Here is a 14,388-nt window from a genome sequence, read left to right on the forward strand (position 1 = left end):
CTGGAATTGTTAATATGTGTTTTTGTGTAAAATAAAATAAAGGCTATCAATCTCTCCATCTTCAAATGGGTCTGCACATGCGCTTAACCCAATAAAGAGGTAAAGGAAGCTATTAGCAGTAAGCAGTAAACAGTAGGCAGTAAGCAGTAAACAGTTGGCAGTAAGCAGTAAACAGTTGGCAGAAAGCAGTTGGCAGTAAGCAGTAAGCAGTTGGCAGAAAGCAGTAAACAGTTGGCAGTAAGCAGTAAACAGTTGGCAGTAAGCAGTAAACAGTAAGCAGTAAACAGTTGGCAGTAAACAGTAGGCAGTAAGCAGTAACAGTTGTCAGTAAGCAGTTGGCAGTAAGCAGTAAACAGTTGGCAGAAAGCAGTAAACAGTTGGCAGTAAGCAGTAAACAGTTGGCAGTAAGCAGTAAACAGTTGGCAGTAAGCAGTAAACAGTTGGCAGTAAGCAGTCAGCAGTAAACAGTTGGCAGTCAGCAGTAAACAGTAGGCAGTAAGCAGTAAACAGTAGGCAGTAAACAGTAGGCAGTAAACAGTAGGCAGTTGGCAGTAAGCAGTTGACAGTAAGCAGTAAACAGTAGGCAGTAAGCAGTAAACAGTTGGCAGTAAGCAGTTGACAGTAAGCAGTAAACAGTTGGCAGAAAGCAGTTAACAGTTGGCAGTAAGCAGTGAACAGTAGGCAGTAAGCAGTAAACAGTTGGCAGTAAGCAGTAAACAGTAGGCAGTTAACAGTTGGCAGTAAGCAGTAAACGGTTGGCAGTAAGCAGTAAACAGTTGGCAGTAAGCAGTAAACAGTAGGCAGTTAACAGTTGGCAGTAAACAGTAAACAGTTGGCAGTAAGCAGTAAACAGTTGGCAGTAAGCAGTAAACAGTAGGCAGTAAGCAGTAAACAGTTGGCAGTAAGCAGTAAACAGTTGGCAGTAAGCAGTAAACAGTTGGCAGAAAGCAGTAAACAGTTGGCAGTAAGCAGTAAACAGTTGGCAGCTGACAGTCGGCTGTCGTGCATGTATATGGAATTCCATACAATTCTTATGTCACCTGTTTTGGGGGGTTTTTTTACATTAACTTTCACGATGACAATTAATAACTGAGTGAGGAGATGAAGTTGATCATTCACTTATATTATTTTGTTCCATTTCTTCCAAGGACAGATCATGTGAACACGTTTGTGTCTAATTGAAAAGCCTACGGATTTCATAAAGCATTGTCTGCCATTTTTTCTTCTAAGAACAGAATAAGTAATCACTGGAAATGTTAAACATGTATTGTGTTTCAAAAGTCTATGGTCGGGTATGATTTAATTAGTAGTTTGATTTTCTTGATAGAAGAGGACGTTTTGTTTTTGTATAAATCTTTTAATTTATAGCCCCCCCCCCCCTTTCCTTTGAATGGTATTACGCGGCTGAACAGAATCAGAGAAATGCTTATAAACGGACGTTTTTCACACTGACTTGTCTGTTAACATGTGACGCTTAATTATCATTATAATAAAATTTCTTTTTATATTCATATTAAAAATTTATTAAAATGCTATCATGTTTCGTGTTCCGCCCATACTGCATGAACTACATCACAGACTGGACAGCCTTTATACACAATGGAATTGGTGCACGGGTGTCTTGATGTTAGGCCTTCTGAGTACTGTTTATTACAAATAAAGAGTGGATCAAAAATTTAGAGAGAGAGAGAGAGAGAGAGAGAGAGAGAGAGAGAGAGATGTTCTGAAAAAGATGAAGTATTGCTGAAAATTAGTTCATATCATTGATTGGTTTTTTTTATTCTGTATTAGATTATAATAAAACAAGTTTTTGGCAATTTGTATTGACCGCTTATATTATTTATAAAGGTCTCGTTTCTCCATTATCATTTAAAATTGTACACGTAAGACAGCGGCAAATTTGTCTGTTTTGTACATGAAAAAAATTAAGATGAAACTTAAGACATCTTAACCTAAAACATTTCTAAGACGTTTTCGTTTTACATCCTAAGAGATGTCCTAAGAATGTCCTAAGATACGTCCTAAGACATACCCTAAAATATCTCTTAGGACGTTATCTTAAGAAATTTTCATAAGCATGCCTACTGGAATGCTTACACAAATACATTAGCCTGTTCTTCTTTAGAGATTACAAGATATAGCCTTCATAGATGGATAAATGCTAGGTCAGTCCAATTCTAATATAGTATTGACGAATTGTACTGTTTGAATTGAATGAGTTCGTGTAGATAACAATTTTACATTATGTGTCTTGAATTCTGTATTTACATGTACACCCAACACGATATTTACAGTATGACTCTATAGCTACTGAAAAAAAACCCAAACCAAACGTATTTCTGAACTTAACAGTGCCACCACCCCCCCCCCCCCCCCCTGAAGAAAAAAACCTCCTTAAAATTCCTACAGTACTGTCAATTTTGGTGATAACAATCTGACAGTCTTTAAATTGCTCAAAATATGTATAAGATGTAATAAATATATGTTATACATCAGGCTCAACTTCGCTGTTTTTCGCCTCTGAGAAAGAGGCATCGACCATGTCCCTAAATGCATTGATTTTTTGGAAGATAATTCAATATATTTTGGGCAGGCCTGTAATGAACTTTACCCATGGTTTAGAATAGAACCACGTCTACGGCTTGGGTCTGGAGACTAATTGTGACGAAGACTTTATAAAAAAAAAAATGTTTATTTATATATAATATTATAATGATAACATAATGATTAAATGTTCACCTGGATCAGGGAGGTATACGTCCCTGCCTGGATAAAAAACCATTTATATACTCATGTACAGAGAGATAATTTGTTTAAATTTTTAAAGTGTTAAAGGGACTTAGACACGATTTGACTTTAAAAAAATTCAAAATTTATTTTTTTCCATTTTCAATGTTTATAATGATAAATATAGAAGTTTGTAATGCTATGTCATAATCTGAAAGTCAAATATCAAGTTATAAGCAAGATACAGAGTTCATAATTCTTTGTTTTGTAAACAAAGCTTGAATTTTTTTTTTTTTTTTGTTCTTATGTATAGTATTGGTGTTAGTTTCAATCAAATGTAATTTTTTTTGTTGATAATAGTATTTATGAAGATATTGAATTAGTTTTATTGTTTTTTATGTGTCATTTTGTCTAAAAAATGGTAATTCTCTACATTACATTTTTTTTTGTAAACAACTATAAGACTCAGCTTTGTTTACATAACAATCAATTTTTACCTCTGTATCTGGCTTGACGGTGTAACTTGTCTTTAACATTCAATATTGTGGTCAATCATTTAAAATGCACCTTTAAACCATATTATACGTAAAAAATAAAACATTTTTTTTTTATCTCAAATCGTGTCCAATTCCCTTTAACTTCTCTCTCACACTTTCACAATTGAATTTCTTACATAAAAAAGCCTGAATATTATAAAGAAATGCAAAAAAAAAAATCACTTTCTTTAAAAAAGAAATTGTTCTCTTGAGCAAATGTAAGTTATCGCATAGGGGACACCCCTACTTAAATTAAATACCATCTCTCTCTCTTTCTCTTGTGGATGTGTGTGGAGAGAGAGAGAGAGAGAGAGAGAGAGAGAGAGAGAGAGAGAGCACTTGAAAATTCTCACTTCTTTGTTAATTTAACAAATAATGAAATTGTAGCCTCCATGCATTTTCTAATATAGAAATTAAGAATTACAGTCAACTTGTAACCAAATTTACACATACCCGAACAAACTTGTAATGAAATAGTCCCAGTAAATATGAATTCTATTATAATATTATCTGCCTTCAAAGAGTAAAACTTTTAAATTTGTCAATATAATTGCTTTTTAAAAGATGAGATTGCATGTACACAGAAATTTTCTATCAAATGATGATATAGGGATCTCTTTGGCAAACTCATAAGAGATGGCATTAAATTTGCAAGAATTCAACATTCAGTTTCCTCATTATTTCTTGATCATATCAATATGTAATCTAACACATTATCTTTTACATTTACAATCCAAGTATCATTGTTTACCACCAGACCAACAGATTATGAGTCTGATTTTCTGTAAAATTGGACTCCTACTACAAACTTGAACTAAATGTAGTATGCACTAGCTAAGGTTACCATAATGATTTCACAAGCTGGATACCTCTATACATGTATGTCTCAGATCCATAATATCAAGAACGTTTTTAGCATGCATTACTACAATGTAAATTGATTAAACATTGTAATAAACCCTTTTTTTGTCCCAACCCTTCTTCTTGTGGTAATTGTTGGAACAAATATACAGCTTCTTATAATTATATACCCTTATTATTTCTAAAAGGTTAAATTACAGCATTCAAATTCTCCAGAAGAATAATTTTAAAGTTATTTTCTATTGATAATTAATGATGAACGCAACATTTGGTAAATCACAAAATGACTAAAGAAGTAAGTATTATTTTTTAAAATGAGTTTATTTATGTATATTCACAACATTTTTTCCCCTGAATTGTCTTTAGTTTTTTTTTTTTGGTATTATTACCAAACTAAATTTTTCTTTCAAAGTCAACACTGAATTGCTTGAACATATGAGAGTGAAAGTTTAAAAATTTAATTTCTGAGGTTAAAGTCCATGATCAGAACAATTGAAGTATATACATGTTACTTTTTTAATTGCAAATGAAACAAGCAATGTAAGTTTATTATTTCTATTTTGTCACCATTCTCAGATGTAATACTAGTACCGGTACATGTATATAACTCAATAAATGTAACTTGTAAACAAAAATAACAAATGCTATTATATGAACAGAAAGCATTTGGAACAAAACAACAAATAATAGACCTGTATATGTATACCAGGTATATGCATGTAACATTTTGAGACAAATGGTACGTATAAACATTTACATTGAATGAAAATGTAAAATACTGGTAGAGTGTAGTTTAAAATAAAATACAGAAAAAAATTCATCCACTATATTTGTACTAAGTTTTGTAAAACTAATACATGTAATATTAACTACAAAAAGCATATTGATGTATAGCCCTATTGCCGAATAATCTACTGGAAATTGTCAAGTAAATGAAATTCTGAACATCTTAAAATCAGATGTACATATAACTGCCTTCTTCACCCCCCCCCCCCCCACCCCCAAACCACTTCAAAATAAACAAAAAGATAGAAACCCCTAAAAACATCAACATACAAATATATTTTTTCTGCTTCATTTTTACTGAAAAGTAGATTCAAAATTCTCACAAAGTGAAATGTTCCATTGTGGTTTCAACTTTTACACTCACACTTCGATATATATAAACTCCCTCTACAAGGTACATAAAAAACAAAAAAGGTATAAACAATTAAATGAGACTCTCAAATGATAAAAAAATCTCCATGGCACAATAACAGCAGTACACACATTTATACTTCAAACTTATAAAACACACACACTGTTTAAAAAAATCTTTTGATCTTAAGGTAGATCCCTACTCAGACGCGTCATCAATTTAGCAGATATAATAAGCTTTAAAATCGAAAACGATATTTGTTCAGATTTACCGTTTTTGGTTCTAATTTTTTAATGTTTAATTGATAATTCAGAATTTGATAGAAGCAGTCAAGTGTAAATATTGTCTACCAGTATATAAAGGTTTTGATCTTCAATGAGTCTAATAGACGTTTGAAATCGTGAATTTTTGTACTGAGATTTTAGTACGTTTGTGTTTTTATATGCAGAGGAAAGGTACTGTTTATCAAAAAAAATAATTTGTACTCAATACAAGTAGTTTTGAAAGAAGACTTTTAGTGTTTATCAAAGCAAAGAAATGGTATGCTGTTTTCTGATATATTTTTAAATTGTGTTTGTGACACTTTTTTTTTTAGCTGCATTTGATAAGGGGGTATATGTGTTCTAAAGGTCGTAGAAAAAAAAGAAGCATGTAGAGTACTATAATTTTTTTTGCTTTTCAGTTGCAGTAGACATAAATCTAATATTTTAAAGTTTAAAAAATGGTGTTTAACCATAAGATTTTTAAGATAAATTAAAAAATGTGAAATTATGTAAAAATTCTGAAAATAGCATTTTTGTAACATTTCATTATAAAATTTCATTTTAATCAATCAAATGATGATAATCACACTTGTTATTACTTTCTTACATATTTAATGATAAATTATAACATTTGAAACTTTGTTTTGCTTTGATATTTTTTAAAAATGAGCTAAATAATGAATTTGGTTGAAATCATGTGATTGGAGAAGGGGGAATGCATCTTCTGGAGACTCTATTGATAAAAGTAGATAGTTAAGACGTGTATTTTTGGGGCTTTTTTATTACATAAGGTATTGTTCTTCTTGATTAATAACAAAAACCCTTAATTTAACCACAAAAGTCCTGAGTAGGGACCTACCATAATATGTTGTGTTTGTGACTAAATATGACACAGAACCTCTTTCCCAATTTTTTAAATGTATAAAGCTGATATTATTAATGTTTCCTGAATAATAGAATCATATACATCACTTTGTACTTTGTAGCACTTTCATTTGCAATAACACATAGGCCCTTCATATCCTTGATGTGTTGCCTCATTTCCTAACCATTTCTTTTGAATCAATTTGATGGGAAAAGTTTGGCTTTTCGTGTTGCATCCTGATAACAAATTAAGGCAATTGAACCAGATGGTCTTGTTGCTTCATACCTAAAAACAATAAAATTTAGACATGTACATAAAAATCTTTCAAAAAAAAAAAATCAACGCTGCTTAAATATTGAGTTGTCCATTCCCCAGCAAAGCAGTTAAATAACTTTTGCATCTGGGAAATAATCATTAATACAGGTATATATGTACATGTATAATACAAAAACTCAGTATTTACCGATAGTGTTACTTTATAAGTGCATGTATATCATCAATGACCTTGGCTATTACATATGTAATTCTTTCATGACAGATGTTCATGCCATGGACTGTCAGCCAATGGTCAATTCCAATATCAACACTCACTTTATAAATCATTAAAATAAATAATGCAAAATAAACTGTTCAGTGTGACCTACTTTTGCCCTGCTCTGACCAGCATGATGTCAGCTGGACCCAACTTGTACTCCTGTCCCTCCACAGTTACTGCTGAGGTTCCTTCCTACATAGACCAGACAATTCATGTACACATATGGGATATGTACGGTATCAAAGATTTCAATGTATGGGTACATATAATGTGCACGTAAAGTAACTATGTTATTGAAAATTTCATTTATTTAGAATCCCAATCATGCAATATTTGGTTAAAGGTTTGAGAGGTACAATAATGAGGCTCATTACTACTCACTATTTGCCATATGAAGGTTTCTGCCCCTTCCACCTGCCCTAAGTTGCTTCCTTTACCATAGAGATCAACCTGTGTCAAATAAAATCATGAGACCAGTACTCCCATGTAATTTCAAAATTCAACAGATTTTACATTAACCAAGTACTGGTATATATGAAATGGAATTCACATTTTGCATTTCACTACATTATTGTAAGCATGGAGATTTCCGAGCATATAATATGTAGTTTCCACTAAATATGATTGAGAAAGTAATATCGCAAAAATATTAATCCAATATTAACAAATTTGAAAAACATGTTTATATCGCCAAAACAAAAAATATCCATGTCACCAAGGATTATTATAAGAAAATAAATGTTGACAGTAAATCAAACTAGACTTGTCTTTTACACAATCTATTTTTTAAAAACTAAATTGTGACCAATGAGTATGGCCACTTCACCTTCAAATGGATTTCCATATTGTTTGTGATCTTTACCTGAAACTGGCTGTTGTCTCCAAATAAGTTGACCCGCCCCTTTTCTTCCAGATCTTGACGCTTGCTGTCAATAAATGTATGCAAGTTGAACGGGTCTTGCAATGATTTCTTGCTATCTAGAACAATGGGAGGGTTCTCCGGTATGGTTCCTAGTACACAGAAATTAACACAATACATCAGAGCATTAATACATGTACCAGTAAACAATATTTCCAAATAACTGTGTATGGACAAAGACCTCGACTTAAATAATCGCTAGTCTACACGTAAAATATAGTATACAGTATGATTACAGGTATGATATAAACTGGATTTGCTTAAATCTGTTCACACAATAAAGGAATGGAAGATTTGGCTCATATAATCTTTGCATGTTACAGTATTTCAAACAGTTAATGCCTCTGGGGAGCATTGGAGATAAGTTCTCGCAAAAACACTGTTTTTAATAAAAGGTTCACAATATAAATTTATCTGAGTCTCACCTGGTACAGGTTTGCCAGTTTTACACTGTTCCGAAGCAAAAAATCTGAAAATACCAGTCATTACATGCAACGTAACCTAGGGTTTTATGAAACATCATGTGAACTTTACAGTCAGATATAGAGAAGTACTAGTAAAGGTTTCTAACCTTTTAATGATTGGCCCGAGCTGTGTCCCAAGGTCCTCACAATGGAACCACTCCTCATACAAAGAGTTCAAGGTCTTCTCCCCATTCTCTTCAGTGTAATATCTAAATGATTTTTACATGCTGTTTACATGTAGTGGTATTTTTCATGTATTTGATGCCCAGTCCTTCATTAATGTGACAATTCTGTACGTACCTCAGTCCGTCCATTTCATTTTCAGCTCTTTCTCGTTCAATCACCAGACCTACTGTGTCAGCTTGTCTCTGTGGTGAATGAGCTATTCTAGCCGGTAATAAAAATATCTAAAAAAAACCACATACACACAATATATTTGCTTTTGAGTTATATCAAATTTGTTTTGATAGATTAAAGGTAATTTGTATGGAGTGCTGTTTTTTAACACAGTGCCCCTATAATCAATAACTGTTTCAAAGCAGGAAAGTTTAATGTATTATTATATCTTAAATATACATGTATTACTAATAAGTACATTATAAATTATCCAAATCAAGGATGCATGAGGATTACAAGCTCATGTTCCCCATGCTTTCCCATTATCGGTACTTGACAATCCTACACATAAAATATGGCAGGGTACGCATCAAATACACATAGCTGCTAGCTTCCAAAAAACTTCCAGCAATGAGCATATTGTATGTCTTAAACAACAACAAAATTCTAAGGGAAAATAACAGAACAAGAACTTCCCGATAGATCTGCAGTTTTCTTATGAAATTTCATGCAGCAGTTTAAGAAGAGTTGTGTTTCAAACAAGAGACCAATAGGCCTTAACAATCACTTGAGTAGCATATAACCCATAAACAAGAGGCCCATGGGCCACATCGCTCACCAAGCAACAATAGGCATGATAAAATCAGCTTAATGGAGTCATAATTAAAAATATGTTGACAATGTGGTATATTACATGCAGGGGTAGACACTAACTTAAAATCCTGGTTGCCTGCAGGGGCTGCCTAATTATTTTTCTTACTAGCCCTGTTCGTAAATAAGTAGCCAAGCAGCCAAAGGATGATGGCCGAGTTGCGGTGCGACGCTGGGGGGTAGGTGCGGGAGGGGGGGGGGGGTTTCCCCCTCCTGCTGGAAGATTATGGGGGGGGGGCGGGGGGGCATTTCATTTGAACAAACTTGAATCCCCTTTCATCCAATGATGCTTTCTGGTTCTGGAAAAGAAGATAAAATTGTGAAAAGTTTACAATGCCAATGAGAGCGCCAACACCAAACAACGACAGACAAATTTTGATCAAAAAAGCTTTCAGCTCAGGTGAGCTCAAAATGTACACCTGTTTTTGTTTACCATTTAGTAACTGCTCTCTCTATCTCTCTCTCTCATTAGTTACCTCCCCTTGTTTAATAGGAACACTCCCTATGTTTTCCTTGTTCTACAACTTTAAGGCACAATGTCTCCTTTCAACCATGTAGAAAAGCTGTAAAATAGTGAAAATAATTATCAGTACAACTATATTCATTTGATAAAATTATAAGAACTGGAAAAGAACTTTAAATCAGTTCTATTTTCTTGTTAATTCAAAAGTCTTGTCAGCAACATACCTCTTCCCCCTCTTCAATGTGGTAATCTTTTCTTTGATTTGGACCACCAACAAAAAAGGACTTAACTTGTCCGTCATTGTGCCTAATATGTAAAAAATACGATCAATAACTCAGATTATCATAATATCGCATCTTTCCCAAGCATATGATTTGTCTATTGCTGTTATATGATCCTGCTTCTGTTATAAACCTTACTATACATGTACTAAAAATAGAAAATTTATAAACCTCACTATAATAACAATAGATTTTCATGACAAAATACTTGTTTTAATATGTGCAACATTGTGACGTCACAATAGCGAAATCAACACCTATACATTATGAACCAAATATTTTACTGTTATAATCTTGAAGAGAACTAGAACTGTCCTAATGGGACTAATACCCCCGCTAGGCTAATTTCAAATGGGACAAATAATTGAATTGAATAATAATTAAGGTTTGGAACACATACAAAAAAAAAATTCTAGAAATGTAAAAAAAAAAAAAAATAGTTAACAAAGAAAAATTAAAATCAAAATTGTCAGAATTTCACTGTAAATACATATCTATAACAGTAATACATTTACAAATGTATGTATTTGATGATATATTTTTTTAATTTAATTGATTTAAAGAAAAACCAACAAAATGACAATAACCCCTCCCTTTGCAGTGAATAGAAATACCGGTAGCCAAGCAATGCTCTTCTGTTGATAAAACTTTCAATATCTTTCTAATAAGAGTCTTGACAGATGCAATTAGTTGTTTCAAATTTTCCTCACTTTCTCCTATGGCACAATTGAACTCCATATCAGAAAATTGATCCCATAGGACTATGATTTTCTTTGATGAGCTTGTTAAATTTAATAAACTCCCAAAACATTACCATAATTACCATACTATGTAAAAATATGTAAAAAAGAAAATTTAATATTACAAACAATTTTAAAATTGCCAAAACACTTCAATCATATCAGTAATTTTGAATTTCATTTAAATTAATGCCCAATAGGGTCACTTCATCAAATTACTTGACAAATAAATTTAAACAACCTCTAAAAATAGTTTAACTTCTTTATTAATAATTATATTATTTATTTCCTTATAATGATAGACCTTTTGGTTTACATGAAACAGTTTTAAAATAGCCCCAAAACCATCACCCAATTTACAGATTATCAATTTTCCCTAAACACATGCTCCATCTGAACCATGGCTCAGATAATGGCTCCCTTGGGACAAATGAATTCAGCCACACTTGTCTTTGATGTTCTCATTAGCTCCTAAGAATTTATCATTGACAAACAAAAACTTTGCATTGTCAGTTGATAGAATACTTATAAAAAATAATTTTTTTTTAATTAATTAAGACATAAAGACAAAAAACTCCATCTGGATGTATTTATATAAATATATTTTAGAGTGTTTTCTATTAATTAATTAATAAAATCTGTAAGGATTACCTCCCTTACTTTTCAACATTAGTGTACAATATATAGAATAAGGAAAATGAAAACTGTCATAAAATCATTAATTCTTGTCTGATCTTAAAAAAAATTGCAGGTGCACATCTTCAGATGGTGTTCAACTTATGTACAAATTTTCAAACTGTTCCATGCAGTAATAAAAAATTCTATAGGGGGGACAAAGTTGCGTCTACAGACAGACGGACAGACGGACAGACGGACAGGGTGAAACCAATATACCCCCCTAAACTTCGTTTGCGGGGGTATAATTAGTTTTTGATCTTTTGATATCAGTCAATACCTGGTTTTATAGACTTGATGAGAGTATATCAAACTCAGACTTCGTTCTCAGTAGATATACTTTCATCAGGTTTTAAAAAAACATGTATTAACCTCATCAAAAGGATATAATCGTAAAATATCAAAATCCAAACATCTACTGTCTTTATTAACCAGAGTGATCTATTTTCATGAAAGGATCGAGACTGATCAATTGAGAAAAAGCAGTACCGGTATATTATCATAAATATAAAAACTACAAAATCATGGTTTATTTACAGAAGGTGACTGTTGCCACTAGGTCAGAAAAACATTTTATATGTTGGCCGCCACATAATTTCTGGCAGCTGCCAGATATTAATCTGTAGAATTTTCTATATATGCATAATTATACTGGTATATTTATCTGGCTGCTGCCATACATTTTGTGGTGCAATGGTCAGAACAGTTTGAATACTGGCGCCAGATTGCTCAGTGGGTAGAGCCCCAAATTATAGTTGCAGGGGGCACAGGCTCGAAATCTGGTCTGGTCCGTCATTATTTCTCCCATCCCTTTTAATTGGTGAAATGACAACCCCAGGAACTGCCAGAGGAAAGAGCGAGAGGATGGTGATCTTTGAAAATCATTAATGGGGAGGGGAACATGAGAGTACTAGTCAAACCGGTTTGAATACCAGTGTAAGATAGTTAATTGGTATAGCACCTGACTTGAGATTCAAGATGGGGGGGGGGGGGGGGGTTGTTAATCCTAATCTGGTCCATCATTAAGTTTCCCATTCTGTTACCATTGGTTACAATTGGTGCTGGCTATCCCCTAACAATTTAATTCTTAATGGCAAAGGGATTATCATAGTGATTTTTGAAAGCAAAGACCATTTATAATAAGGATGGGAAATGTAATGGTCAGATAGTGGTTCAAATACTGCCACCAGATAGCGATCAATATTGATAGAGCACCTGACTAGAAATTCAGGGGCCTGGGTTTGAATCCTAATCTGGTCCTTCAATTTCATTATTTCTCATCCTGTAACAATGGCAACAACCAGAAAATTTCTCAAATGAAATGCCAAATAAAAACAGGCTATAGGCTGATAAAATACCGGTTTCCGTATTTATACTACAAATGATTGTCAAATATATGTAAATTATACCTACATCATCTTGTTGCAGACTGGTGGCAAAAAGAACTTCTGATTTTCCTCTAACCATTTCTCTCTGTTGTAAACCACAGGTTTGCTAACATCTGCCATGTTTTTGAAATTCTCTATGGATTGACCCCCACAGACTGAAAGTAGGACACAGTTGTACAAAGCACATTCATTTTAAAAAATGACTAAGGTCCTATAAACCTTTACTATAGTAAAACAACAGCAACTTGTCCTATACGTATTTGTTCTTCGTGTACCAGCGTTTAGGCTACATAAAATTTGACAAACTGTACTGTAACGTTACACAGATATTTACGATGTTACATGCACGGCTTACCTAAATACTGGAATACAGAAAACGACACTGTCAACAATCCCAATGTTATTCAAATTTAAATGACCTCAACCTATTTTTTATTTATAGAGCGTTGTCAACATCGGTGGCGGATCCTTGGCTCCTCCCAGTGGCGTAGGTTACCTTCCATTGAAGCACGGAAGCACGTGCTTCCATAGTCCGAAATATCTGATGTTTTTCTGGCTTTTTTAACGATTTTGATATTTACTTGCCTGGCTTTTTTAACGATTTTGATATTTACTTGCCAGGCAAGTAAATATCAAAATCGTTAAAAAAGCCAGAAAAACATCAGATATTTCGGACTAGTGCTTCCACATTGTTTTGTTAAAAAAAAATCAAGTAGGCCTACTTAACATATTATAACTATTGAAAACAATTTCTGATCATTTGAATTTCTATTGATATTTTCATTTTTTTTCATTTTGAATGAAAAAAGACAATAATGAACTGTTATAAAAAAAATGATAAACCAAATGAAATAAACAACAACTAGGCCTAGTACATTTAAATGTCAGCCTGCAGCGCTAGTGAAATCTGTTTTCGTACAATTTACCTTAATCACCTTCAGAAAATATGCGGATAATACGAGATGTGAGCCAATCTTTTTTTTTTTTTAGATTTTAGAGAAGGACGGGGTACTTAAATATTAGATATAAAATTAAATTAACCTCATCATAAATCAGGCACTACTTTTTCTTCTTTATCGTTAATTTTATGGTGATGAAGTAAGATCTAGAATTTTACACATTAAAGCTGGAGTTATTTTGATGGAACTCCTTTTTCTGGATACTCAACATAGGCGTCGGAACCGGGGGGCTGGGGGGGGGGGGCATAGCAACTTAATTTTTTAAAATTTACATATAAAAAATTGGATTAACATGGAGTTGGCCCCCCACTTTTTTGGGAGCATGTAAAAAATTAATATGAGGATAAGGAAATGAGGACTGAAATTGAAGTTATATACTACGCGGGCTAACAACCCCCCCCCCCCCCCCCCCACGGATTAGGAATTTGAAGATTTTGGGAAAGTCCTATTTTCTCTTCTTCTTTTTTTTTGCTTGTCAAGATTTTTTGTTTTTTGAATGAGTTTGCCCCCCCCCCCCCCTTTCAAAAACGATGCTACGTGCCTGCATTAGGCACATAGCAGAATAGAGGGTTCAGCCCCCCCCCCCC

The 14,388-nt window shown here is 33.2% G+C and overlaps 1 pseudogene; it reads right to left on the reverse strand.

The window, feature by feature from the left end:
* Positions 1–4,426: 4,426 nt before the first annotated feature.
* Positions 4,427–13,349, reverse strand: LOC128177298 (3-hydroxyanthranilate 3,4-dioxygenase-like; annotated as a pseudogene).
* Positions 13,350–14,388: the final 1,039 nt, after the last annotated feature.

This window comes from Crassostrea angulata, chromosome 3, assembly GCF_025612915.1.
Source record: "Crassostrea angulata isolate pt1a10 chromosome 3, ASM2561291v2, whole genome shotgun sequence".
NCBI lineage: Eukaryota > Metazoa > Mollusca > Bivalvia > Ostreida > Ostreidae > Magallana > Magallana angulata.